The sequence below is a fragment of the Octopus bimaculoides genome, chromosome 4 (assembly GCF_046866305.1).
Source record: "Octopus bimaculoides isolate indiv1 chromosome 4, ASM4686630v1, whole genome shotgun sequence".
In the NCBI taxonomy this organism is placed as follows: Eukaryota; Metazoa; Mollusca; class Cephalopoda; order Octopoda; family Octopodidae; genus Octopus; species Octopus bimaculoides.
In genome coordinates this window covers 141,910,444-141,937,677 of record NC_142931.1, presented here as the reverse complement: position 1 = coordinate 141,937,677, position 27,234 = coordinate 141,910,444, and the positions used below count along the sequence as shown (strand labels likewise).

At 42.7% G+C, this 27,234-nt stretch overlaps 24 non-coding genes across 24 annotated transcripts; 10 read left to right on the top strand and 14 right to left on the bottom strand.

Annotated features, from left to right (window-relative positions):
* The first annotated feature begins 216 nt into the window (after positions 1–216).
* Positions 217–310, top strand: Trnay-gua (transfer RNA tyrosine (anticodon GUA)). The gene is made up of 2 exons: positions 217–253; positions 275–310. It is a non-coding gene; the product is annotated as a tRNA-Tyr (tRNA).
* Positions 311–1,100: 790 nt separating this feature from the next.
* Positions 1,101–1,174, bottom strand: Trnai-aau (transfer RNA isoleucine (anticodon AAU)). Its single transcript has one exon. It is a non-coding gene; the product is annotated as a tRNA-Ile (tRNA).
* A 1,278-nt stretch (positions 1,175–2,452) lies between these two features.
* On the bottom strand, positions 2,453–2,526 carry Trnai-aau (transfer RNA isoleucine (anticodon AAU)). The gene has a single exon. It is a non-coding gene; the product is annotated as a tRNA-Ile (tRNA).
* A 565-nt stretch (positions 2,527–3,091) lies between these two features.
* On the top strand, positions 3,092–3,185 carry Trnay-gua (transfer RNA tyrosine (anticodon GUA)). The gene is made up of 2 exons: positions 3,092–3,128; positions 3,150–3,185. It is a non-coding gene; the product is annotated as a tRNA-Tyr (tRNA).
* Positions 3,186–3,615: 430 nt separating this feature from the next.
* Trnai-aau (transfer RNA isoleucine (anticodon AAU)) lies at positions 3,616–3,689 on the bottom strand. Its single transcript has one exon. It is a non-coding gene; the product is annotated as a tRNA-Ile (tRNA).
* A 590-nt stretch (positions 3,690–4,279) lies between these two features.
* Positions 4,280–4,353, bottom strand: Trnai-aau (transfer RNA isoleucine (anticodon AAU)). The gene has a single exon. It is a non-coding gene; the product is annotated as a tRNA-Ile (tRNA).
* Positions 4,354–5,706: 1,353 nt separating this feature from the next.
* On the top strand, positions 5,707–5,800 carry Trnay-gua (transfer RNA tyrosine (anticodon GUA)). The gene is made up of 2 exons: positions 5,707–5,743; positions 5,765–5,800. It is a non-coding gene; the product is annotated as a tRNA-Tyr (tRNA).
* An 813-nt stretch (positions 5,801–6,613) lies between these two features.
* Positions 6,614–6,687, bottom strand: Trnai-aau (transfer RNA isoleucine (anticodon AAU)). The gene has a single exon. It is a non-coding gene; the product is annotated as a tRNA-Ile (tRNA).
* Positions 6,688–7,361: 674 nt separating this feature from the next.
* Positions 7,362–7,435, bottom strand: Trnai-aau (transfer RNA isoleucine (anticodon AAU)). Its single transcript has one exon. It is a non-coding gene; the product is annotated as a tRNA-Ile (tRNA).
* Positions 7,436–8,008: 573 nt separating this feature from the next.
* On the top strand, positions 8,009–8,102 carry Trnay-gua (transfer RNA tyrosine (anticodon GUA)). Its single transcript has 2 exons — positions 8,009–8,045; positions 8,067–8,102. It is a non-coding gene; the product is annotated as a tRNA-Tyr (tRNA).
* Positions 8,103–8,532: 430 nt separating this feature from the next.
* Positions 8,533–8,606, bottom strand: Trnai-aau (transfer RNA isoleucine (anticodon AAU)). The gene has a single exon. It is a non-coding gene; the product is annotated as a tRNA-Ile (tRNA).
* An 859-nt stretch (positions 8,607–9,465) lies between these two features.
* Positions 9,466–9,559, top strand: Trnay-gua (transfer RNA tyrosine (anticodon GUA)). The gene is made up of 2 exons: positions 9,466–9,502; positions 9,524–9,559. It is a non-coding gene; the product is annotated as a tRNA-Tyr (tRNA).
* Positions 9,560–10,350: 791 nt separating this feature from the next.
* Positions 10,351–10,424, bottom strand: Trnai-aau (transfer RNA isoleucine (anticodon AAU)). The gene has a single exon. It is a non-coding gene; the product is annotated as a tRNA-Ile (tRNA).
* Positions 10,425–11,098: 674 nt separating this feature from the next.
* On the bottom strand, positions 11,099–11,172 carry Trnai-aau (transfer RNA isoleucine (anticodon AAU)). Its single transcript has one exon. It is a non-coding gene; the product is annotated as a tRNA-Ile (tRNA).
* A 575-nt stretch (positions 11,173–11,747) lies between these two features.
* On the top strand, positions 11,748–11,841 carry Trnay-gua (transfer RNA tyrosine (anticodon GUA)). Its single transcript has 2 exons — positions 11,748–11,784; positions 11,806–11,841. It is a non-coding gene; the product is annotated as a tRNA-Tyr (tRNA).
* A 430-nt stretch (positions 11,842–12,271) lies between these two features.
* Positions 12,272–12,345, bottom strand: Trnai-aau (transfer RNA isoleucine (anticodon AAU)). Its single transcript has one exon. It is a non-coding gene; the product is annotated as a tRNA-Ile (tRNA).
* An 844-nt stretch (positions 12,346–13,189) lies between these two features.
* Trnay-gua (transfer RNA tyrosine (anticodon GUA)) lies at positions 13,190–13,283 on the top strand. Its single transcript has 2 exons — positions 13,190–13,226; positions 13,248–13,283. It is a non-coding gene; the product is annotated as a tRNA-Tyr (tRNA).
* A 2,183-nt stretch (positions 13,284–15,466) lies between these two features.
* Trnay-gua (transfer RNA tyrosine (anticodon GUA)) lies at positions 15,467–15,560 on the top strand. Its single transcript has 2 exons — positions 15,467–15,503; positions 15,525–15,560. It is a non-coding gene; the product is annotated as a tRNA-Tyr (tRNA).
* A 1,094-nt stretch (positions 15,561–16,654) lies between these two features.
* Trnai-aau (transfer RNA isoleucine (anticodon AAU)) lies at positions 16,655–16,728 on the bottom strand. Its single transcript has one exon. It is a non-coding gene; the product is annotated as a tRNA-Ile (tRNA).
* A 423-nt stretch (positions 16,729–17,151) lies between these two features.
* Trnai-aau (transfer RNA isoleucine (anticodon AAU)) lies at positions 17,152–17,225 on the bottom strand. Its single transcript has one exon. It is a non-coding gene; the product is annotated as a tRNA-Ile (tRNA).
* Positions 17,226–17,716: 491 nt separating this feature from the next.
* On the top strand, positions 17,717–17,812 carry Trnay-gua (transfer RNA tyrosine (anticodon GUA)). Its single transcript has 2 exons — positions 17,717–17,753; positions 17,777–17,812. It is a non-coding gene; the product is annotated as a tRNA-Tyr (tRNA).
* A 669-nt stretch (positions 17,813–18,481) lies between these two features.
* Positions 18,482–18,574, top strand: Trnay-gua (transfer RNA tyrosine (anticodon GUA)). Its single transcript has 2 exons — positions 18,482–18,518; positions 18,539–18,574. It is a non-coding gene; the product is annotated as a tRNA-Tyr (tRNA).
* Positions 18,575–20,630: 2,056 nt separating this feature from the next.
* Trnay-gua (transfer RNA tyrosine (anticodon GUA)) lies at positions 20,631–20,723 on the bottom strand. The gene is made up of 2 exons: positions 20,687–20,723; positions 20,631–20,666 (listed from the first exon to the last, which is right to left on the bottom strand). It is a non-coding gene; the product is annotated as a tRNA-Tyr (tRNA).
* A 1,016-nt stretch (positions 20,724–21,739) lies between these two features.
* Trnay-gua (transfer RNA tyrosine (anticodon GUA)) lies at positions 21,740–21,834 on the bottom strand. Its single transcript has 2 exons — positions 21,798–21,834; positions 21,740–21,775 (listed from the first exon to the last, which is right to left on the bottom strand). It is a non-coding gene; the product is annotated as a tRNA-Tyr (tRNA).
* Between the last annotated feature and the right edge of the window lie 5,400 nt (positions 21,835–27,234).

The window sequence follows — 27,234 nt, the reverse complement described above, 5'->3', positions numbered from 1 at the left end:
CCTCTCTGAATCTTCCCTTATACCACTTGCCTCCTCCTCATGCTCCTCCTGTTTCTCCTGTTCCTCCTCCTGCTCCTCCTCTTGCTCCTCCTCCGCGTCCTACTTCTTCTCCACCTCCTGCTTCTTCTCCTCCTCTCACATAATACCAAACAGTCGGCGTAGTTTTAACTTCACATTTCTTACGACTAATCTATTTGAGAATCAGTGTATCCGTGTCTCGCGATAGCTCAGTTGGTAGAGCGGAGGACTGTAGTTTGTTACTGAAACGTCTGACATCCTAAGGTCGATGGTTCGAATCCGTCTCGCGAGATTCTTGTTTTTTTCCCTTTTTTTTTAAATTAAAATATTTCCTTGTTCTATCCTTTATTTGTTTCGGTCGTTGGACTGTGGCCATGCTGGAACAATTTCTTGTGTTGGTTAAGTCGAGCGAACCGACGCGATATATTTTTGTGTAGTACTATTTTATCGGTCATTTTGCCGATACGCCACGTTACGGAGACGTAAACAGACCAACACCTGTTGTGAAGTGTTGGTGAGACGGCAGACACAACGACGCATATATACACAACGAGCTTTCGCATAGCTTCTGTCTTTTCTACTTTAGGCACAAGGCCCACAATTTCGGGTGAGGATCCAGTCGATGAGTACTTAAGTGGTACTTAATTTATCGACTTTGAAAGGATGAAAGGCAAAGTCGACCTCGGCGGAATTCGAACTCAGAACGTAAAGACAGACGTAATACCACTAAGCCTTTCGCCCGGCGTGCTAACGATTCTGCCAGATCGCCGCCTTAACATGGCTTCCGTCTACCAGATTCACTGACAAGGCATTGGTTCGATCGGAGTCGCTTATTCATTGTACGAACTTTGGGATTGAACGTGAAAGCTGTGTGTTGCAAAGTGAAGTTTTGAGCCATATAAGGATCTTTCTGAACTGAAGGGCACAACTTTTCATTTATGTCTTTATGTTTTATGTAGTGTTAAGAAAACAAGTGGTGCCTGTGTGGTGCCCGTGTGGTGCCCGTCAATTCAGAAAGATCCCCATAGGAGTCCGCCTGCGCAAACATGGAAGATTGCAAACTTAAAAAAATGTAAAGTATATGGCCAGTATGGGGCTCGAACCCACGACATTCGCGTTATTAGCACGACGCTCTAACCAACTGAGCTAACCGGCCTTCGTCAGTTAGTGAACGTTTTGACATTGATGTTCTTATTGTGGTGAATGGCAGGAAATGTTCATTAACCCGATCCTCAATAAACTGTATCTTCCATTTATGGGCATGGGTGGAAGGGTTGATGCCTTGTGCATTGAGCAGAACTGTTGAGGCGATAGTGATGACTGATTTTGATATTTAAAAAAAAATTTATCTTTTACTTGTTTTGGTCGTTGGTCTCTGGCTTTGCTGGAGCACCTTCTTGAGGTGGTCAAGACGAGCAAACCCGCTCTATATATCCTTGTGTGGTAGTATTTTATCGGTCTTTTTGCCAAAATGCCAAGATACGGGGACGTAAAGAGACCAACTCTCGCTGTGAAGCGTTGGTGGCGCGGCATACACATCGACAGGTATACACCCATATATATACAGCGAGCCTCCACATAGTTTCCGTTTACCAGATTCACTGACAAGGCATTGGTTCTATCTATTGGTTCGATAGAAGACGACGCTTATTCATGGTACGAATTTTGTGATCGAATGTGAAAGCAGGTGGTTGCAAAGCGAAGTTTTCAACCATAAACCCATGCCTGCGCAAAACGAACGCAGGTACAGAAGTTAAATGGCCAGTATGGGGCTCGAACCCACGACATTCGCGTTATTAGCACGACGCTCTAACCAACTGAGCTAACCGTCCTTCGTCAGTTAGTGAACGTTTTGACATTGATGTTCTTATTGTGGTGAATGGCAGGAAATGTTCATTAACCCGATCCTCAATAAACTGTATCTTCCATTTATGGGCATGGGTGGAAGGGTTGATGCCTTGTGCATTGAGCAGAACTGTTGAGGCGATAGTGATGACTGATTTTGATATTTAAAAAAAAATTTATCTTTTACTTGTTTTGGTCGTTGGTCTCTGGCTTTGCTGGAGCACCTTCTTGAGGTGGTCAAGACGAGCAAACCCGCTCTATATATCCTTGTGTGGTAGTATTTTATCGGTCTTTTTGCCAAAATGCCAAGATACGGGGACGTAAAGAGACCAACTCTCGCTGTGAAGCGTTGGTGGCGCGGCATACACATCGACAGGTATACACCCATATATACACAGCGAGCCTCCACATAGTTTCCGTTTACCAGATTCACTGACAAGGCATTGGTTCTATCTATTGGTTCGATAGAAGACGACGCTTATTCATGGTACGAATTTTGTGATCGAATGTGAAAGCAGGTGGTTGCAAAGCGAAGTTTTCAACCATAAACCCATGCCTGCGCAAAACGAACGCAGGTACAGAAGTTAAATGGCCAGTATGGGGCTCGAACCCACGACATTCGCGTTATTAGCACGACGCTCTAACCAACTGAGCTAACCGGCCTTCATGGGAAGGATTCACATTTTGAACATTGATGTCCTTATTGTGATGAATGGCAGAAAAGATAAGTCATTGGGTAGCATTTTCTTGTTTCTCTTTACACTGAGAGTTCAAAGTCTACGAAAGTCGGCTTCAGCTTTGGAGAGAGGCAGAGTTGCCTGTAAGCATAAAGAGACTGATATAGAATAAGAGAGAGAAAGAGAGAGGGAGAGTGAGAGAGAGAGAGAGAGAGAGAGATAGAGAGAGAGAGACAGAGAGAGAGAGAGAGGGAGAGAGGGGGGAGGGAAATAGAAAGACAGAGTTTGAATGACACACAAAGAGACAAGCAGATAGATAGATAGACAGATTGAAAGGTTTCCGGATTTTTTCCTAAGCACTTCTATACTCCGTCTCCGTTTCTTACATGTCTTACTAACATATTCCCTCCTCCCCTCTAAATCTTCCCTCATTCAACTTGCCTTCTCTTCCTCCTCACTGTTTCCTTCTCACACATAATACCAAACAGTTGGCGTATTTTTAATTTCATATTTCTTAGGACTAAACTATTTTGCAGATGATTTGACTGTGTCTCGCGATAGCTCAGTTGGTATAGCGGAGGACTGTAGTTTGTTATTTGAACGTCTGACATCCTTAGGTCGGTGGTTCGAATCCGTCTCGCGAGATTTGTGTTTTTATTTTTTTTAATTAAAATATTTCTTTATTTTATCTTTCACTTGTTCTGGTTGTATGACTGCGGTCATGCTGGAACACTTCCGTGGGGTGGCTAAGTCTAGCAAACTCTGTCAGTATATTTTCGTGTGGTACTATTTCATCGGACATCTTGCCGAAAATCGAAGTTACGGGTACGAAAACACAGTAACTCCAGTTGCCAAGTGTTGCTGGGACGGCATACACAACGACATACAACGGGATTGCACACAGTTTTCGTCTACCAGATTCGCTGAGAAGGTATAGATTTGCTATGAGGTATGGAAGACGGTTATTCATGGTACGAACTGTGGGATTGAATGTGAAAGCAGATGGTTGCAAAGCGAATTTCTTAATGATGCAACCATACCTGCGCAAAAGAATACAAATATCAAAAAAGCTATGTGGCCAGTATGGGGCTCGAACCCACGACATTCGCGTTATTAGCACGACGCTCTAACCAACTGAGCTAACCGGCCTTCGATAACCTGCCAACCGTTTTGACATTGACGACCTTATTGTGGTGAATGGCTGAAAAGGTAGGTGGTTGAGTGGTATTTTGTTATTTGTCTTTACGCTGTGAGTTCAAATTCTACGAAAGTCGGCTTCAACTTTGAAGAGAGACAGAGTTTGCCTTTGAGCATAAACAGGCTGAGAAATAAACACCTGCATACACATAGTTAGCTAGGTAACTATGTGTATGCAGGTGTTTATTTAGATAGATAAATAAATGGAGGGAGAGGGGGAGGGAGGGAGGACATTAAATGTGAGACTGACAGACAGATAAATAAATATAAATAGATTTCCAGGTCTTTCTTTCAACAGTATTCCGTCTCTCTTTCCTTACATGTGTTACACACCAACACATTCCCCCTCCCCTCTAAACCTTTCCCTATTCCACTTTCTTCTTCTTCTCCTCCCAAGGCATTGGTTCTATCTGGACTATAGAAGACGACGCTTATTCATGGTACGAATTTTGTGATCGAATGTGAAAGCAGGTGGTTGCAAAGTGAAGTTTTCAACCATAAAACCATGTCTGCGAAAAAAGAACGCAGGTACAAAAGTTATATGGCCAGTATGGGGCTCGAACCCACGACATTCGCGTTATTAGCACGACGCTCTAACCAACTGAGCTAACCGGCCCTCTCCTAAACGCTCTACCATTTTAACATTGATGTACTTATTGTAGTAAATGGCTGAAAAGACAGAGCGTTGAGTAGTATTTATTTATTGCACTTTACACCGTGAGTTCGAATTCTACATGAGTCGAAATTTATCCTTTCCGAAAAGATGAAAGGCAAAGTCGACCTCGGCGGAATTTGAACTCAGAACATAAGACAAACGAAATACCGCTAAACATTTCGCCCGGCGTGCTGACCATTCTGCCAGCTCGCCGCCTTAACACAACTCTGTCTACCATATTCATTGACGAGGTATTGGTTGGATCGTTTATTCATGGTACGTACTTTGGGATTGAACATGAACGCAGTGGGCTGCAAAGCGACGTTCTTAACCATACAAGCATGCCTGCGCAAACATAAAAGATCGTAAGAATAAAAACATATATTGCTAGTATGGGGCTCGAACCCACGACATTCGCGTTATTAGCACGACGCTCTAACCAACTGAGCTAACCGGCCTTCGTCTTCTACTGATCGTTTTGATAGTGACGTCCTTATTGTGGTGAATGGCAGGAAAAGATAACTCGTTTCGAAGTATTTTGTTATTTCTCTTTACGCTGTGAGTTCAAATTCTACGAAAGTCGGTTTCAACTTTAATCATTGTGGAGTTGTTTAAAGTAAGTCAGTGAAGGGAATCAAGGGGCTAATACGGTTTCGCACCTCTACTTGGTAAATGCAGTTTACATAGAAATGCTTTGTGGTTATATGCATGGAGAAGTTGTGAGATAGACACCTACGTATATATGTAAAGAGAGACAAAGTGCTAGATAGACATCCATATAGACAACTGTATAAAGACAGGTCAACAAACGGATACCTGTGTATAGACAGATAGAGAGATACCTACGTACGTAGAGTGTCGGATAGACACCTGTACATTCAGGGACCAATAGACAGAGAGATATCTGTATGCAGAAAGAGAGAGAGAGTGGGGGGGAGAGATAAACAGAATAAACAGACAGAGATAGACTGATAGAGAGACAGACAAATAGATAGATAGATAGAGAGACACAAAGGTCTCTGGGTTTTTCCTAAACACTGCTATATTCCGTCCCCGTTTCCTTACATATCTTACATACTAACATATTCCCTCACCCCTCCTCTCTGAATTTTCCCTTATACCACTTGCCTCCTCCTCATGCTCCTCCTGTTTCTCCTGTTCCTCCTCCTGCTCCTCCTCTTGCTCCTCCTCCGCGTCCTGCTTCTTCTCCACCTCCTGCTTCTTCTCCTCCTCTCACAAAATACCAAACAGTCGGCGTAGTTTTAACTTCACATTTCTTACGACTAATCTATTTGAGAATCTGTGTATCCGTGTCTCGCGATAGCTCAGTTGGTAGAGCGGAGGACTGTAGTTTGTTATTGAAACGTCTGACATCCTTAGGTCGATGGTTCGAATCCGTCTCGCGAGATTCGTGTTTTTTACCCTTTTTTTTAAAAATTAAAATATTTCCTTGTTTTATCCTTTATTTGTTTCGGTCGTTGGACTGCGGCCATGCTGGAACAATTTCTTGTGTTGGTTAAGTCGAGCGAACCGACGCGATATATTTTTGTGTAGTACTATTTTATCGGTCATTTTGCCGATACGCCACGTTACGGAGACGTAAACAGACCAACACCTGTTGTGAAGTGTTGGTGAGACGGCAGACGCAACGACGCATATATACACAACGAGCTTTCGCATAGCTTCTGTCTTTTCTACTTTAGGCACAAGGCCCACAATTTCGGTTGAGGATCCAGTCGATGAGTACTTAAGTGGTACTTAATTTATCGACTTTGAAAGTATGAAAGGCAAAGTCGACCTCGGCGGAATTCGAACTCAGAACGTAAAGACAGACGTAATACCACTAAGCCTTTCGCCCGGCGTGCTAACGATTCTGCCAGATCGCCGCCTTAACATGGCTTCCGTCTACCAGATTCACTGACAAGGCATTGGTTCGATCGGAGTCGCTTATTCATTGTACGAACTTTGGGATTGAACGTGAAAGCTGTGTGTTGCAAAGTGAAGTTTTGAGCCATATAAGGATCTTTCTGAACTGAAGGGCACAACTTTTCATTTATGTCTTTATGTTTTATGTAGTGTTAAGAAAACAAGTGGTGCCCGTGTGGTGCCCGTGTGGTGCCCGTGTGGTGCCCGTGTGGTGCCCGTCAATTCAGAAAGATCCCCATGGGAGTCCGCCTGCGCAAACATGGAAGATTGCAAACTTAAAAAAATGTAAAGTATATGGCCAGTATGGGGCTCGAACCCACGACATTCGCGTTATTAGCACGACGCTCTAACCAACTGAGCTAACCGGCCTTCGTCTATTAGTGATCGTTTTGACATTGATGTTCTTATTGTGGTGAATGGCAGGAAAAGATAAACCGTTGCTTCGTCGTAATAGTGATCGATTTGAGATGAAGTCCTTCTTGTGGTGAATGGCAGGAAATGTTCATTAACCCGATCCTCAATAAACTGTATCTTCCATTTATGGGCATTGGTGGAAGGGTTGATGCCTTGTGCATTGAGCAGAACTGTTGAGGCGATAGTGATGACTGATTTTGATATTTAAAAAATTTTTTATCTTTTACTTGTTTTGGTCGTTGGTCTGTGGCTTTGCTGGAGCACCTTCTTGAGGTGGTCAAGACGAGCAAACCCGCTCTATATATCCTTGTGTGGTAGTATTTTATCGGTCTTTTTGCCAAAATGCCAAGATACAGGGACGTAAAGAGACCAACTCTCGCTGTGAAGCGTTGGTGGCGCGGCATACACATCGACAGGTATACACCCATATATACACAGCGAGCCTCCACATAGTTTCCGTTTACCAGATTCACTGACAAGGCATTGGTTCTATCTATTGGTTCGATAGAAGACGACGCTTATTCATGGTACGAATTTTGTGATCGAATGTGAAAGCAGGTGGTTGCAAAGCGAAGTTTTCAACCATAAACCCATGCCTGCGCAAAAAGAACGCAGGTACAAAAGTTAAATGGCCAGTATGGGGCTCGAACCCACGACATTCGCGTTATTAGCACGACGCTCTAACCAACTGAGCTAACCGGCCTTCATGGGAAGGTTTCACATTTTGAACATTGATGTCCTTATTGTGATGAATGGCAGAAAATATAAGTCATTGGGTAGCATTTTCTTGTTTCTCTTTACACTGAGAGTTCAAAGTCTACGGAAGTCGGCTTCAGCTTTGGAGAGAGGCAGAGTTGCCTGTAAGCATAAAGAGACTGATATAGAATAAGAGAGAGAAAGAGAGAGGGGGAGAGAGAGAGAGAGAGAGAGAGAGAGAGAGAGATAGAGAGAGACAGAGACAGAGAGAGAGAGAGAGTGAGAGAGGGGGGAGGGAAATAGAAAGACAGAGATTGAATGACACACAAAGAGACAAGCAGATAGATAGATAGACAGATTGAAAGGTTTCCGGATTTTTTCCTAAGCACTTCTATACTCCGTCTCCGTTTCTTACATGTCTTACTAACATATTCCCTCCTCCCCTCTAAATCTTCCCTCATTCAACTTGTCTTCTCTTCCTCCTCACTGTTTCCTTCTCACACATAATACCAAACAGTTGGCGTATTTTTAATTTCATATTTCTTAGGACTAAACTATTTTGCAGATGATTTGACTGTGTCTCGCGATAGCTCAGTTGGTAGAGCGGAGGACTGTAGTTTGTTATTTGAACGTCTGACATCCTTAGGTCGGTGGTTCGAATCCGTCTCGCGAGATTTGTGTTTTTATTTTTTTTTATTAAAATATTTCTTTATTTTATCTTTCACTTGTTCCGGTTGTATGACTGCGGTCATGCTGGAACACTTCCGTGGGGTGCCTAAGTCTAGCAAACTCTGTCAGTATATTTTCGTGTGGTACTATTTCATCGGACATCTTGCCGAAAATCGAAGTTACGGGTACGAAAACACAGTAACTCCAGTTGCCAAGTGTTGCTGGGACGGCATACACAACGACATACAACGGGATTGCACACAGTTTTCGTCTACCAGATTCGCTGAGAAGGTATAGATTTGCTATGAGGTATGGAAGACGGTTATTCATGGTACGAACTGTGGGATTGAATGTGAAAGCAGATGGTTGCAAAGCGAATTTCTTAATCATGCAACCATACCTGCGCAAAAGAATACAAATATCAAAAAAGCTATGTGGCCAGTATGGGGCTCAAACCCACGACATTCGCGTTATTAGCACGACGCTCTAACCAACTGAGCTAACCGGCCTTCGATAACCTGCCAACCGTTTTGACATTGACGACCTTATTGTGGTGAATGGCTGAAAAGGTAGGTCGTTGAGTGGTATTTTGTTATTTCTCTTTACGCTGTGAGTTCAAATTCTACGAAAGTCGGTTTCAACTTTAATCATTGTGGAGTTGTTTAAAGTAAGTCAGTGAAGGGAATCAAGGGGCTAATACGGTTTCGCACCTCTACTTGGTAAATGCAGTTTACATAGAAATGCTTTGTGGTTATATGCATGGAGAAGTTGTGAGATAGACACCTACGTATATATATAAAGAGAGACAAAGTGCTAGATAGACATCCATATAGACAACTGTACAAAGACAGGTCAACAAACGGATACCTGCGTATAGACAGATAGAGAGATACCTACGTACGTAGAGTGTCGGATAGACACCTATACATTCAGGGACCAATAGACAGAGAGATATCTGTATGCAGAAAGAGAGAGAGAGTGGGGGTGGGGAGAGATAAACAGAATAAACATACAGAGATAGACTAATAGAGAGACAGACAAATACATAGATAGATAGAGAGACACAAAGGTCTCTGGGTTTTTCCTAAACACTGCTATATTCCGTCCCCGTTTCCTTACATATCTTACATACTAACATATTCCCTCACCCCTCCTCTCTGAATTTTCCCTTATACCACTTGCCTCCTCCTCATGCTCCTCCTGTTTCTCCTGTTCCTCCTCCTGCTCCTCCTCTTGCTCCTCCTCCACGTCCTGCTTCTTCTCCACCCCCTGCTTCTTCTCCTCCTCTCACATAATACCAAACAGTTGGCGTAGTTTTAACTTCACATTTCTTACGACTAATCTATTTGAGAATCAGTGTATCCGTGTCTCGCGATAGCTCAGTTGGTAGAGCGGAGGACTGTAGTTTGTTATTGAAACGTCTGACATCCTTAGGTCGATGGTTCGAATCCGTCTCACGAGATTCGTGTTTTTTACCCTTTTTTTTTAAAATTAAAATATTTCCTTGTTTTATCCTTTATTTGTTTCGGTCGTTGGACTGCGGCCATGCTGGAACAATTTCTTGTGTTGGTTAAGTCGAGCGAACCGACGCGATATATTTTTGTGTAGTACTATTTTATCGGTCATTTTGCCGATACGCCACGTTACGGAGACGTAAACAGACCAACACCTGTTGTGAAGTGTTGGTGAGACGGCAGACGCAACGACGCATATATACACAACGAGCTTTCGCATAGCTTCTGTCTTTTCTACTTTAGGCACAAGGCCCACAATTTCGGGTGAGGATCCAGTCGATGAGTACTTAAGTGGTACTTAATTTATCGACTTTGAAAGTATGAAAGGCAAAGTCGACCTCGGCGGAATTCGAACTCAGAACGTAAAGACAGACGTAATACCACTAAGCCTTTCGCCCGGCGTGCTAACGATTCTGCCAGATCGCCGCCTTAACATGGCTTCCGTCTACCAGATTCACTGACAAGGCATTGGTTCGATCGGAGTCGCTTATTCATTGTACGAACTTTGGGATTGAACGTGAAAGCTGTGTGTTGCAAAGTGAAGTTTTGAGCCATATAAGGATCTTTCTGAACTGAAGGGCACAACTTTTCATTTATGTCTTTATGTTTTATGTAGTGTTAAGAAAACAAGTGGTGCCCGTGTGGTGCCCGTGTGGTGCCCGTCAATTCAGAAAGATCCCCATGGGAGTCCGCCTGCGCAAACATGGAAGATTGCAAACTTAAAAAAATGTAAAGTATATGGCCAGTATGGGGCTCGAACCCACGACATTCGCGTTATTAGCACGACGCTCTAACCAACTGAGCTAACCGGCCTTCGTCTATTAGTGATCGTTTTGACATTGATGTTCTTATTGTGGTGAATGGCAGGAAAAGATAAACCGTTGCTTCGTCGTAATAGTGATCGATTTGAGATGAAGTCCTTCTTGTGGTGAATGGCAGGAAATGTTCATTAACCCGATCCTCAATAAACTGTATCTTCCATTTATGGGCATTGGTGGAAGGGTTGATGCCTTGTGCATTGAGCAGAACTGTTGAGGCGATAGTGATGACTGATTTTGATATTTAAAAAATTTTTTATCTTTTACTTGTTTTGGTCGTTGGTCTGTGGCTTTGCTGGAGCACCTTCTTGAGGTGGTCAAGACGAGCAAACCCGCTCTATATATCCTTGTGTGGTAGTATTTTATCGGTCTTTTTGCCAAAATGCCAAGATACAGGGACGTAAAGAGACCAACTCTCGCTGTGAAGCGTTGGTGGCGCGGCATACACATCGACAGGTATACACCCATATATACACAGCGAGCCTCCACATAGTTTCCGTTTACCAGATTCACTGACAAGGCATTGGTTCTATCTATTGGTTCGATAGAAGACGACGCTTATTCATGGTACGAATTTTGTGATCGAATGTGAAAGCAGGTGGTTGCAAAGCGAAGTTTTCAACCATAAACCCATGCCTGCGCAAAAAGAACGCAGGTACAAAAGTTAAATGGCCAGTATGGGGCTCGAACCCACGACATTCGCGTTATTAGCACGACGCTCTAACCAACTGAGCTAACCGGCCTTCATGGGAAGGTTTCACATTTTGAACATTGATGTCCTTATTGTGATGAATGGCAGAAAATATAAGTCATTGGGTAGCATTTTCTTGTTTCTCTTTACACTGAGAGTTCAAAGTCTACGGAAGTCGGCTTCAGCTTTGGAGAGAGGCAGAGTTGCCTGTAAGCATAAAGAGACTGATATAGAATAAGAGAGAGAAAGAGAGAGGGGGAGAGAGAGAGAGAGAGAGAGAGAGAGAGAGAGAGATAGAGAGAGACAGAGACAGAGAGAGAGAGAGAGTGAGAGAGGGGGGAGGGAAATAGAAAGACAGAGATTGAATGACACACAAAGAGAAAAGCAGATAGATAGATAGACAGATTGAAAGGTTTCCGGATTTTTTCCTAAGCACTTCTATACTCCGTCTCCGTTTCTTACATGTCTTACTAACATATTCCCTCCTCCCCTCTAAATCTTCCCTCATTCAACTTGCCTTCTCTTCCTCCTCACTGTTTCCTTCTCACACATAATACCAAACAGTTGGCGTATTTTTAATTTCATATTTCTTAGGACTAAACTATTTTGCAGATGATTTGACTGTGTCTCGCGATAGCTCAGTTGGTAGAGCGGAGGACTGTAGTTTGTTATTTGAACGTCTGACATCCTTAGGTCGGTGGTTCGAATCCGTCTCGCGAGATTTGTGTTTTTATTTTTTTTTATTAAAATATTTCTTTATTTTATCTTTCACTTGTTCCGGTTGTATGACTGCTGTCATGCTGGAACACTTCCGTGGGGTGCCTAAGTCTAGCAAACTCTGTCAGTATATTTTCGTGTGGTACTATTTCATCGGACATCTTGCCGAAAATCGAAGTTACGGGTACGAAAACACAGTAACTCCAGTTGCCAAGTGTTGCTGGGACGGCATACACAACGACATACAACGGGATTGCACACAGTTTTCGTCTACCAGATTCGCTGAGAAGGTATAGATTTGCTATGAGGTATGGAAGACGGTTATTCATGGTACGGACTGTGGGATTGAATGTGAAAGCAGATGGTTGCAAAGCGAATTTCTTAATCATGCAACCATACCTGCGCAAAAGAATACAAATATCAAAAAAGCTATGTGGCCAGTATGGGGCTCGAACCCACGACATTCGCGTTATTAGCACGACGCTCTAACCAACTGAGCTAACCGGCCTTCGATAACCTACCAACCGTTTTGACATTGACGACCTTATTGTGGTGAATGGCTGAAAAGGTAGGTGGTTGAGTGGTATTTTGTTATTTCTCTTTACGCTGTGAGTTCAAATTCTACGAAAGTCGGTTTCAACTTTAATCATTGTGGAGTTGTTTAAAGTAAGTCAGTGAAGGGAATCAAGGGGCTAATACGGTTTCGCACCTCTACTTGGTAAATGCAGTTTACATAGAAATGCTTTGTGGTTATATGCATGAAGAAGTTGTGAGATAGACACCTACGTATATATATAAAGAGAGACAAAGTGCTAGATAGACATCCATATAGACAACTGTACAAAGACAGGTCAACAAACGGATACCTGTGTATAGACAGATAGAGAGATACCTACGTACGTAGAGTGTCGGAGAGACACCTGTACATTCAGGGACAAATAGACAGAGAGATATCTGTATGCAGAAACAGAGAGAGAGAGTGGGGGGGGGGGAGAGATAAATAGAATAAACAGACAGAGATAGACTGATAGAGAGACAGACAAATAGATAGATAGATAGAGAGACACAAAGGTCTCTGGGTTTTTCCTAAACACTGCTATATTCCGTCCCCGTTTCCTTACATATCTTACATACTAACATATTCCCTCACCCCTCCTCTCTGAATCTTCCCTTATACCACTTGCCTCCTCCTCATGCTCCTCCTGTTTCTCCTGTTCCTCCTCCTGCTCCTCCTCTTGCTCCTCCTCCGCGTCCTGCTTCTTCTCCTCCTCTCACATAATACCAAACAGTTGGCGTAGTTTTAACTTCACATTTCTTACGACTAATCTATTTGAGAATCAGTGTATCCGTGTCTCGCGATAGCTCAGTTGGTAGAGCGGAGGACTGTAGTTTGTTATTGAAACGTCTGACATCCTTAGGTCGATGGTTCGAATCCGTCTCGCGAGATTCGTGTTTTTTACCCTTTTTTTTTTAAATTAAAATATTTCCTTGTTTTATCCTTTATTTGTTTCGGTCGTTGGACTGCGGCCATGCTGGAACAATTTCTTGTGTTGGTTAAGTCGAGCGAACCGACGCGATATATTTTTGTGTAGTACTATTTTATCGGTCATTTTGCCGATACGCCACGTTACGGAGACGTAAACAGACCAACACCTGTTGTGAAGTGTTGGTGAGACGGCAGACGCAACGACGCATATATACACAACGAGCTTTCGCATAGCTTCTGTCTTTTCTACTTTAGGCACAAGGCCCACAATTTCGGGTGAGGATCCAGTCGATGAGTACTTAAGTGGTACTTAATTTATCGACTTTGAAAGTATGAAAGGCAAAGTCGACCTCGGCGGAATTCGAACTCAGAACGTAAAGACAGACGTAATACCACTAAGCCTTTCGCCCGGCGTGCTAACGATTCTGCCAGATCGCCGCCTTAACATGGCTTCCGTCTACCAGATTCACTGACAAGGCATTGGTTCGATCGGAGTCGCTTATTCATTGTACGAACTTTGGGATTGAACGTGAAAGCTGTGTTGCAAAGTGAAGTTTTGAGCCATATAAGGATCTTTCTGAACTGAAGGGCACAACTTTTCATTTATGTCTTTATGTTTTATGTAGTGTTAAGAAAATAAGTGGTGCCTGTGTGGTGCCCGTGTGGTGCCCGTGTGGTGCCCGTCAATTCAGAAAGATCCCCATAGGAGTCCGCTTGCGCAAACATGGAAGATTGCAAACTTAAAAAAATGTAAAGTATATGGCTAGTATGGGGCTCGAACCCACGACTTTCGCGTTATTAGCACGACTCTCTAACCAACAGAGCTAACCGGCCTTCGTCTATTAGTGATCGTTTTGACATTGATGTTCTTATTGTGGTGAATGGCAGGAAAAGATAAACCGTTGCTTCGTCGTAATAGTGATCGATTTGAGATGAAGTCCTTCTTGTGGTGAATGGCAGGAAATGTTCATTAACCCGATCCTCAATAAACTGTATCTTCCATTTATGGGCATTGGTGGAAGGGTTGATGCCTTGTGCATTGAGCAGAACTGTTGAGGCGATAGTGATGACTGATTTTGATATTTAAAACAATTTTTATCTTTTACTTGTTTTGGTCGTTGGTCTGTGGCCTTGCTGGAGCACCTTCTTGAGGTGGTCAAGACGAGCAAACCCGCTCTATATATCCTTGTGTGGTAGTATTTTATCGGTCTTTTTGCCAAAATGCCAAGATACGGGGACGTAAAGAGACCAACTCTCGCTGTGAAGCGTTGGTGGCGCGGCATACACATCGACAGGTATACACCCATATATACACAGCGAGCCTCCACATAGTTTCCGTTTACCAGATTCACTGACAAGGCATTGGTTCTATCTATTGGTTCGATAGAAGACGACGCTTATTCATGGTACGAATTTTGTGATCGAATGTGAAAGCAGGTGGTTGCAAAGCGAAGTTTTCAACCATAAACCCATGCCTGCGCAAAAAGAACGCAGGTACAAAAGTTAAATGGCCATTATGGGGCTCGAACCCACGGCATTCGCGTTATTAGCACGACGCTCTAACCAACTGAGCTAACCGGCCTTCATGGGAAGAATTCACATTTTGAACATTGATGTCCTTATTGTGATGAATGGCAGAAAAGATAAGTCATTGGGTAGCATTTTCTTGTTTCTCTTTACACTGAGAGTTCAAAGTCTACGAAAGTCGGCTTCAGCTTTGGAGAGAGGCAGAGTTGCCTGTAAGCATAAAGAGACTGATATAGAATAAGAGAGAGAAAGAGAGAGGGGGGGGGGGGAGAGAGAGAGAGAGAGAGAGAGAGAGAGAGACAGAGAGATAGAGAGAGGGAGAGAGGGGGAGGGAAATAGAAAGACAGAGATTGAATGACACACAAAGAGACAAGCAGATAGATAGATAGACAGATTGAAAGGTTTCCGGATTTTTTCCTAAGCACTTCTATACTCCGTCTCCGTTTCTTACATGTCTTACTAACATATTCCCTCCTCCCCTCTAAATCTTCCCTCATTCAACTTGCCTTCTCTTTCTCCTCACTGTTTCCTTCTCACACATAATACCAAACAGTTGGCGTATTTTTAATTTCATATTTCTTAGGACTAAACTATTTTGCAGATGAGTTGACTGTGTCTCGCGATAGCTCAGTTGGTAGAGCGGAGGACTGTAGTTTGTTATTTGAACGTCTGACATCCTTAGGTCGGTGGTTCGAATCCGTCTCGCGAGATTTGTGTTTTTATTTTTTTTTATTAAAATATTTCTTTATTTTATCTTTCACTTGTTCCGGTTGTATGACTGCGGTCATGCTGGAACACTTCCGTGGGGTGCCTAAGTCTAGCAAACTCTGTCAGTATATTTTCGTGTGGTACTATTTCATCGGACATCTTGCCGAAAATCGAAGTTACGGGTACGAAAACACAGTAACTCCAGTTGCCAAGTGTTGCTGGGACGGCATACACAACGACATACAACGGGATTGCACACAGTTTTCGTCTACCAGATTCGCTGAGAAGGTATAGATTTGCTATGAGGTATGGAAGACGGTTATTCATGGTACGAACTGTGGGATTGAATGTGAAAGCAGATGGTTGCAAAGCGAATTTCTTAATCATGCAACCATACCTGCGCAAAAGAATACAAATATCAAAAAAGCTATGTGGCCAGTATGGGGCTCGAACCCTCGACATTCGCGTTATTAGCACGACGCTCTAACCAACTGAGCTAACCGGCCTTCGATAACCTGCCAACCGTTTTGACATTGACGACCTTATTGTGGTGAATGGCTGAAAAGGTAGGTGGTTGAGTGGTATTTTGTTATTTGTCTTTACGCTGTGAGTTCAAATTCTACGAAAGTCGGCTTCAACTTTGAAGAGAGACAGAGTTTGCCTTTGAGCATAAACAGGCTGAGAAATAAACACCTGCATACACATAGTTAGCTAGGTAACTATGTGTATGCAGGTGTTTATTTAGATAGATAAATAAATGGAGGGAGAGGGGGAGGGAGGGAGGACATTAAATGTGAGACTGACAGACAGATAAATAAATATAAATAGATTTCCAGGTCTTTCTTTCAACAGTATTCCGTCTCTCTTTCCTTACATGTGTTACACACCAACACATTCCCCCTCCCCTCTAAACCTTTCCTTATTCCACTTTCTTCTTCTTCTCCTCCCAAGGCATTGGTTCTATCTGGACTATAGAAGACGACGCTTATTCATGGTACGAATTTTGTGATCGAATGTGAAAGCAGGTGGTTGCAAAGTGAAGTTTTCAACCATAAAACCATGTCTGCGAAAAAAGAACGCAGGTACAAAAGTTATATGGCCAGTATGGGGCTCGAACCCACGACATTCGCGTTATTAGCACGACGCTCTAACCAACTGAGCTAACCGGCCCTCTCCTAAACGCTCTACCATTTTAACATTGATGTACTTATTGTAGTAAATGGCTGAAAAGACAGAGCGTTGAGTAGTATTTAGTTATTGCACTTTACACCGTGAGTTCGAATTCTACATGAGTCGAAATTTATCCTTTCCGAAAAGATGAAAGGCAAAGTCGACCTCGGCGGAATTTGAACTCAGGACATAAGACAAACGAAATACCGCTAAACATTTCGCCCGGCGTGCTGACCATTCTGCCAGCTCGCCGCCTTAACACAACTCTGTCTACCATATTCATTGACGAGGTATTGGTTGGATCGTTTATTCATGGTACGTACTTTGGGATTGAACATGAACGCAGTGGGCTGCAAAGCGACGTTCTTAACCATACAAGCATGCCTGCGCAAACATAAAAGATCGCAAGCATAAAAATATATATGGCCAGTATGGGGCTCGAACCCACGACATTCGCGTTATTAGCACGACGCTCTAACCAACTGAGCTAACCGGCCTTATCGAAAGCAGCTACGCATTCTAACATTGACGTCCTTATTGTGGTGAATGGCTGAAAAGACACAACGTTGGGTAGTATTTATTTATTGTATCTGAGTCGGCTTCAACTGTAATCATTCTTGAGTATTAAAGTAAGTCGACTAACAGGATCAATATAATCGATTTCGACGTAATAGTTACGTGAAGGCACGTGGTGTTGTGTTTAGGGGTGTTGCACTCCTGATCGTAAGATTGTGATTTCGATTCCCGGACTGGACGGTGCGTTGTGTTTTTGAGGAAAACACTTCATTTTACGTTGCTCCAGTCTTTTTTCTCCCGAGGAATGTTAGGAAACCAAACAACCGGCCCTTTGTCCCTGAAAACTCGTAATTTCTCTTTCTTGTCCTCTCTTCTTCGCTGTTTCCTTGTCGCACACAATATTGAACAGCTGTCGTAGCATTTATTTCACATTTCTTATGATCAAACTAACGGAGACCCCGTTTTCGTGTTTCTCGCGATAGCTCAGTTGGTAGAGCGGAGGACTGTAGTAAGAATTTATATACAAATTGTAATCCTTAGGTCGGTGGTTCGAATCCGTCTCGCGAGATTCATTTTTATTTATTTATTATTATTACTTTTTTTTCTGTTACTTGTTTCAGTCATTTTACTGCGGCCATGCTGGGGAGCCAACTTGATGGGAGAGATGAGGAGCGGAAGGAGGAGGAGGAGGAGGAGGGGGAGCAGAAAAAGACAACAGGAGGAAGAGGGATAGAGGACCTCCTGGTCCGTTTCTCTCCCTCCTGCTGTCTTTTTCCTGCTTTTTCTCTTTCCATCCCGTTGTGTGTTTTGCTTCTCCTCCTCCTGCTTCTCTCTCTCTTTCTCTCTCGTTTTCTCTCTCCAGCCGTCTTTTAACCTTCTCCTCCTTCTAACCCTCCCACTTTCTCTCGTCTTTTCTTTCCGCTTCCGTCCTGCTTTCATTTACATTCTCCTCCTCCCCTCTCATCGCGTTATCTTTTCTTTTCCCCTTTCTTCTGCTCCTTCTACTCCTCCCACTGTTTTTACCCCCTCTCACCTTCTTTCAACTTCTCTTCCCCGTTACCGCTCTCTCCCACTCTCATTCCCTTTGTCCTCCCTCTCTACGCACCCTCCTCATCCTCTCCCTTCTCTTTCACCACTCACATTCTCCCCCCCCCCCCACTCTCTCTTTAACAAACAGTTGTAGCTTCAATTTCACATTTCTTATGACATATCTATTTCGCAACCGCAGATCCTGTAACTCGCGATAGCTCAGTTGGTAGAGCGGAGGACTGTAGTGCGATTGTTCACGTCTGTTATCCTTAGGTCGATGGTTCGAATCCGTCTCGCGAGATTTCAATTTTTTTTTGTTTTTTCCTATACTCTTTTACTCTTTTACTTGTTTCAGTCATCTGACTGCGGCCATGCTGGAGCACCGCCTTTAGTCGAGCAAATCGACCCCAGGACTTATTTTTGGTAAGCCTAGTACTTATTCTATCGGTTTCTTTTGCCGAACCGCTAAGTTACGGGGACGTAAACACACCAACATCAGTTATCAAGCGATGTTGGGGGAACAAACACAGACACACAAACACACACACACACACACACACACACACACACACACATATATATACGACGGGCTTCTTTCAGTTTCCGTCTACCAAATCCACTCACAAAGCTTTGGTCGGCCCGAGGCCATAATAGAAGACATTTGCCCAAGGTGTCATGCAGTGGGACTGAACCCAGAACCATGTGGTTGATAAGCAAGCTACTTACCACACAGCCACTCCTACATATTATTATATTTGCGGAAGGTCATCTTTTGCCATTAAACACATCCAACTATTTATTTGACCGTCACTTCAGCTTTACTATTACTACCCGTCCTGTTATAGTGGACTGGCAGAATCGTTAGAGCATCGGAGGAAAAGTCTTGCGCTATTTATTTACGACTGTTTACGTCCTTAGTTCAAATGAACCCTCGGTCAACATTACCTTTTATCCTCCCGGGGTCGATAAAATTAACCACTCGTCAAATACTGACATTTAGATACACAACCTGACACCACCAAAACTTCTGGACATGTAACTACACAAGGCACGATCATTTATTATCTAGGTGTCAGCGGATCGAATCTACCGTTCGTGGTTTTGCTTCATGTTTGAAATTTTCATTCCGGTATGTTGTTGATGCTGTTATTGATAAAGGCAAAGAAGAAGCGTTCCCACCATGACCTGTTCGCTTCTCGCCTCTTTAGCCTAGGACTAAATGATTCAAATGTGTCTCTTCTCTATTGAAGACTGTTGTGATGTGAGGTAGATTTAATGCCCGTTTCTTTAGGTCGACGGACCACTTAGGGGTATTACCCTTAAAATAACTTAGATTGGAATGCTTTTTTTTTTAGTGATTCCACGCCTCAAAAGTATTGTTAAATATGTCCATATAATGCATTTGCTAGACTGCCGAAATGATGATGATGATGATGATGATGATGACGATGACCACCACCACCACCATATACAGTAATCCCTTGCCATATCGCGGTTCACCTATCACGCCCTCAGTACATCGCAGTTCATCTATCTGACCCTCAGTACATCGCGGTTCACCTATCGCACCCTCAGTACATCGTGGTTCACCTATCGTGCCCTCACTATATCGCGGTTCACCTATCGCGCCCTATGGATATAGCGGTTCATCTATCACGCCCTCAATACACAGCGGTTCACCTATCGCACTCTCAGTACATCGCGGTTCACCTATCGCGCTCTCAGTACATCGCGGTTCACCTATCGTGCCCTCAGTACATCGCGGTTCACCTATCATGCACTTAGTACATCGCGGTTCATCTATCGCGCCCTCAGTACATCGCGGTTCACCTATCGCACACTCAGTACATCGCGGATTTTTCTGGCTAATATATGTAAATTTATATTGCGAACTCCTCAGTATATCGCGGATTTCTGCGGCCGATAGGTATTTATATTTTTTTAGATTCTAATTATTTCTGTGGGAGGTTTTGGAACATAACGCCCATGCATTCTCTCCACTTTCAAGAGAACGCACTTTCCCAAGGTGCTGCGCAGTGGTTCCGAACCCGAAAGCACGAGTTTACCCAGCTAGCTCCTTAAGCTACTCAGTCATGTCTGCACCTATTTAAATGAAATTTAGAAATATTATATTTCTTCTGATTTATGAGCGAGGTGGACAGGCAGAATCATTAAAATATTGGAGTAAATGAAAGGCAAAGTTAACTTGCGGCCGTTTGAACTAAGAACGTAAAGATTTGTAACTAAGTAACGTGGGACATTTCCTTCGACGTTCTAACGATTCTTTCATTAAATCAATGTAGTTGTTCTAAATTTAATTTAAATACTTGCAAAAAAGAAAAAAAAAAAAAAAAAAATCTCGCGAGACGGATTCGAACCACCGACCTAAGGATGTCAGACCTGAATCATCATACTACAGTCCTCCGCTCTACCAACTGAGCTATCGCGAGACAACGGAGTTTGTAATGTAAAATAATTGTGACATAAGAAATGTGATATTAAAGTTACATCTGTGAGCGAATGAGTGAAGGAGATAGAAAGAGATAGAGAGAGAGAGGGAGAGAGGTAGGGGGGAGATATGACGGAGTCGATTAAACAAGTACCAGTTACGCACTGAGGTCGATGTAATCGACTTAATCCCTTCCCCAAAATTTGCGGCCTTGTGCTTTAAGTAGAAAGGATTATTTTGGCGAAAGCAGCGAGTTGGCAGAATCGTTAATCCGCTGGACGGAATGCTTAGCGTTCTGAGTTCAAATTCCGCCGAGGTCGATTTTGCCTTTCATCCCTTCGGGGGTCGATAAATAAAGTACCAGTTGCGTACTGGGTCGGTGTATTCGACCATTCCCTTCCCCACAGATTTCAGGCCTTGTGCCTAAAGTAGAAAAGATCATCATTATTACGGTGAGCTGGCAGAATCGCTAGCACGCCGGCAAAATGCGTAGCTACATTTCGTTCGCCTCCACGTTCAGAGTTCGAATTCCATCTAGGTTGACTTTGCTTTACATCTTTTCGCGGGTCGATAGTATAAGCACCAGCTAAACACTGGAGGCGATTTAATCGACTTGCCCCTTCCCCGAAACTGCTGACCTTGTTCAAAAAAATTCGGAACTAATATAATTATAAACGTTCAGAACACCTGAGCTGAACGAACAAAATCTGAGACCCTGTAAGTGATTATTCGACTTGCTAAAAACAGTACTTAGATTCCATCAAAGCACATACCACAAGTTTAAAGATAGAAAACGCTCATTGGATGTTGTAGCCTTAATCTCACCGCATCCACGAACAAGAAATCGAGTGGTCACGGTTAGAACGACACGATCAACATTGACCTGGGACATGAAACTACAAGAACAATGGAATGAAAACTTTCAAATCTGAAACAGAATGTTTCCCACGTAGAACAGTCTTTAGCTTTTGACTAAATAATTTATTTAAATACTATAAAAAGTAAAAAAAAAAAACATCTCGCGAGACGGATTCGAACCACCGACCTAAGGATTACAGTTATACTAAATTACACACTACAGTCCTCCGCTCTACCAACTGAGCTATCGCGAGGCACCACTCCAGAAGCGTTAAAATAGTTTAGTCATAAGAAATGCAAAGTTAAAGTTACCGCTGCTGCTTAATATTGTGTGAGAGAAGGAAACAATAGCGGCGAGAATAAAAAGGATTACAGAGACACTAAATTACACACTACAGCCCTCTGCTCTACCAACTGAGCTATCGCGAGGTATTGCATTGCGTAACACATTAATTAAAATATATTAAAAGAAAATACGTGGTGTACCGTAGATGAGTAAACAAAGAATCGCACATACTGTATGGAAAACGAAACTCGGGAGGCGAGTGTGTGGGGTTATTTGGCATTTATAATTCAATATATAGGCGCAGGAGTGGCTGTGTGGTAAGTAGCTTGCTTACCAACCACATGGTTCCAGGTTCAGTCCCACTGCGTGGCACCTTGAGCAAGTGTCTTCTACTATAGCCTCGGGCCGACCAAAGCCTTGTGAGTGGATTTGGTAGACGGAAACTGAAAGAAGCCCGTCGTATATATGTATATATATATATGTATGTGTGTGTATATGTTTGTGTCTGTGTTTGTCCCCCCCCCCACCCAACATCGCTTGACAACCGATGCTGGTGTGTTTACGTCCCCGTAACTTAGCGGTTCGGCAAAAAGAGACCGATAGAATAAGTACTAGGCTTACAAAGAATAAGTCCTGGGGTCGACTTGCTCGACTAAAGGCGGTGCTCCAGCATGGCCACAGTCCAATGGCTGAAACAAGTAAAAGAGTAAAAGAGCATATGTATGTGAGAGTGTGTCTTTGTGTCTGTGTTTTCCCCCTCCCCCACACACTTCGCAGCCTAGCTGTTCGATAAAAGACACCGATAGAATAACTACCGAACTTTAAAATAAGTATTGAGTCTGATTTAGTCAGCTAAAATCCTTCAAGGCGGTGCTCCAGCGCGGCCGCAGTCCAATGGCTGAAACAAGTAAAATATAAAAGCAATAATGCGTGAAGTATGAACTCAACTCTTGGGAAACGGTTTAACGATAACGATTAATGGATTAAGGATTTACGGATACAAGGGAGACAACTTATACTGAATAAACAACAACAGCATAAGTACATGGGAAGTAACTCTTTAAGTCTTTTCTCTTCCACATACGAATCACATTTCTATTACTCTTTTACTCTTTTACTTGTTTCAGTCATTTGACTGCGGCCATGCTGGAGTATCGACTTTAGTCGAGCAAATCGACCCCAGGACTTATTCCTTGGCAGCCTAATGATTATTCTATCGGTTACTTTTGCCGAACCGCTAGGTTACGGGGACGTAAACACACCAGCATTGGTTGTCAAGCGATGCTGGGGGGACAAACACAGACACACAAATACACACACACACACACACACACACACACACACACACACACACATATATATATATATATATATGTATATATACATATATACGACGGGCTTCTTTCAGTTTCCGTCTACCAAATCCACTCACAAGGCTTTGGTCGGCCCGAGGCAGTAGTAGAAGACACTTGCCCAAGGTGCCACGCAGTGGGAATGAACCTGGAACCATGTGGTTGGTAAGCAAGCTACTTACCACACAGCCACTCCTGCGCCTATTAATAACCTTTTTACAGGAAGAAAAGGAAAACACTCATTAAAAGGTGGAATTGTTAGCTGCATTACCAAGACAATAAAGAAAAAGAAAGCGAAGTAGATTAAGCAGCAGAAGATGGTGGAGAGGGAGTAACGGGTTGCACACTCCAGAACAAATGGTTTGTTCAATCACGCTTTGTGGACACGAATGCAAAGGCGATACCGCAGACAAATGGCCAGCGACATTCGCTGCAACAGGCACCTTACCTTGCGGGCCGCGAATTTTTTTTTTCTTTTGAGAGTTCTGGACTCCAGTAATGAACTCATTTGCATACAGCCAATCAGAGCTCACCATGAAAATCCACATACCGTGTACTACTACAGTACAACCAGTCAGACATAGAACTTGGCATGTCGAAAGGTTTCTGCTTGAAGGGGGCCACGACTTTTGACACCTGATCAAAAGTTATTTTCATTTTTGCGTAATTTAGAAATTTAGACGACAATTTAGAAACTTAGAAGGATCTTTGTTAATCATGGCCTGGATCTCTCCAAAACTTCAGGAGTTTTTCTTTTCTCATCAGAACGATCAAAGTGAATTTTTCGAGCTGCCGTACCTTTGTAATCACCATTAGACTCACCCAACTCTTTCCGAATCCTCTGCACTGTCCTCAAATTGCCACTCAAACACTCCGAAATGTTCGTATTGGAACTTCCGGCGCGAATGCCAAGCATTACAGAATGTCGTTTCCAAATTTCTGGCAGAGTGAATTGCGTCATGGTGCTGTTTTTCTCACAAACGGTGCCCAACTGACCCTACTATACTGTGTTGTCGACAAAATCAAAAACAAACAATGCGTATGCGCGAAATTAAAAATATAGAATATCGACAATGTATCCGTTTTCGCACCTGGTATACCCCCTAGTTTCTCTTCGTTGAACATCGTAGGTTAAACTGATTGATCGTATTTTCGCTGTCATTTCAACGGATGTTTGTGTTACTCTTGTCACTGCTTATAAAGGATTAACCACAATGTGTATAGTAGTATCAATATTAGGACTTAATGAAGTCATTTATTATTCTATGCTTTGTGTACCTACGATAATCTGCGTGCATTAATACTAATGTATATTATGAATATATTTATCTAACGAGAATCTAATGTGCAGGTGCTGGCGTGGGTGTGTAGGAAGAAGTTTGCTTCCTAACTACATGGTTTCGGGTTCAGTCCCGCTGTGTGGCACCTTGAGCAAGTGTCTTCTACTATAGAAGTAGATACTTGTGAGTGGATTTGGTAGACGTGTGTGTGTGTGTGTGTGTGTGTGTGTGTATGTTTGTTTGTCCCACCATTGCTTGACAACCAGGGTTGGTGTGTTTGCGTCCTCGTAACCTATCGGTTCAGTAAAGAGACCGATAGAATAAATACCAGGCTTAAAAAAAACTTAATACTGGGGCCGATGCATACGACTAAAACTTCAAGGCGGTGGTGGCCCAGCATGGCTGCAGTCCAATGATTACCTATCTATCTATCTATCTATCTATCTATCTATCTATCTATCTATCTATCGTGAATATTGTCGCGCCTCCTTCCTTTAAACGGGAAGGAAGAGCTATTTTCATCGTACTTGTGGCTATGGCGAAAGAATGTGTATGGTGGACGCGTCTGAAAGGTCTAGAGACAAAGACTTTCCTCTCTGGGCAATCTCTCATCAACTTCTTCAAGTATCACCTGAAGAGGAAGTTGAGAGTAGAAAGGGAAGTCTTGTCTAGTGAATGCTTCAAAAAAAGATGGGTGAATGTAGCAAGGATGGCACGTGTGAACGACGGAGCCATCTTGAGCATAACCCTATGAACAAGAAAAAAAAATAAAACAAAAAGGCAAAAGAGAGTCACTTACTGTTATAGTTTCTTCAATGAGAATATTGACCAAGGTTACCGTGGTCTTTTCCGTGGGCTTTTCCTTCCACGGCTAAACCTAAACTGTCCTCCCCTCTTTTTACACGAGAACATTACTGTGTGATACACGATCCCTATTGATCGGCCTTTCCTTTTCTTTTTTTTCGATCCCTTTTGATCGAACTGCCCCTTTTTCCCTTCCTACGATCCCTTTTGATCGACACCACCATTTTTTTTTTTTTTTTTCCCCTTCCTCCCCCCTCCCAAAAAGAAAAGCTCTACATTGTATTTTTCCCATCTTCGTTGAGCCCTGTGTGGCTAATAAAAGAAATGTATCTAGTGAGAATTTACAAAAAAACAACAATAACAACAACAAAAAACAAAAGACCAAGACAGGTGTGTAAGCAACAAACAGATGTATTAGTTTAACGCTCAGGAAGTGAGAAAGTCTTTTACGTTTCGAGCCTACGCTCTTCAACAGAAATGAACACAGAAATAAACAGGGAGAGAAAATAGAAAAAGGTTTAATGGCTAGCGATCCATATCTATCTATCTATCTATCTATCTATCTATCTATCTATCTATCTATCTATCTATCTATCTGTCTGTCTGTCCGTCTGTCTGTTCGTCCGTCCGTGCGTGCGTGGTCTCTTAAAGCCATTAGAAATGGCAACCAAATCTCTTACGGATCACATCTTGTTATCTCAAACAAGAGAAAGATTCATTGGAGAATGTAGTCTTCGACGGGATGGTTACGGCTAGAGTGCCATTGACCCTAGGTCTGCCCGATGAAGAAGACGCAGAAGTAGAAGGAAGAGGAAGACGGAAAAGGAAGAAAGAGATGATGATGATGATGATGATAAAAAAAGAAGAACAGTACGAACCATAATCCATATTTAAACACACAGACAGACACAGACAGACACACACGGACACCTTTAGCTGGATCGAACTATTCTGCCCATGCTGGAGTACTGCCTTATATCTGCTGTGTTTTCTTGCGTTTGGTGCAAGTAAAGTAAGTGGATCCCAGTCAGTTACGACGACGAGTATTCAATTGTTTGATCAACTGAACTCTCTGGCCGAATATACCATAGCACACATATTGAATGAACGTAATTCTCAGCTGCAACGTACGAAGTCCTACTGACGTCACCAGTAATAGGGGTGGGATACGGTCCGCCCTAGGCGACACTTTCATGGGGGGCAGAATTTTAGGGGTCTGCTATATTATCATGTATGGGCTTGGATGCTCCGTGGAGGTAGGCATGGGAGCAGCAAATTCAAGGACTGTACCGCACTGTCTGACGGGCTTCCGCACAGTTTCTTCCTACCCAATTTCATCTTTCGAAAAGAAATGATAAAACACGCTTGTTGAAGATACCGCGCAGTTAGATCGAACCTGAGACATGTGGTTTTCGAAGTGCTTTGCTTAACTATTTGGCCATGTTGTTAATATTGGATTAGATGTGTATATATTAAGATTAATAGTGTGTGTGTGTATGCGTGTGTATGTGTGTATATATAAGTGCCTGTGTATGTGTATATTGTGTGCGTGTATGTATGTGTGTGTGCGTGTATGTTTTTGTGTGTAATTGTATGTATATATGTATATGTGTGTATATGTAAGTGCCTGTGTATGTGTATATATGTGTGCGTGTATGTGTGTGTGTGTGTGTGTGTGTACGTGTGCGTGTATGCGTTTTTGTGTGTAATTGTATGTGTATATGTGTATGTATGTGTGTATGAGTGTGTAACTATATATGTATATATATATATATATATATATATATATATATATATATATATATATATATATATATATATATTTATATATTATATCCGCTTGTATGTGTGTATTTGTGTGTGTGTGTAACTGTACGTATGTGTGACTATATATATGTTTATATATATCCACGTGTATGTGTGCGCGTATGT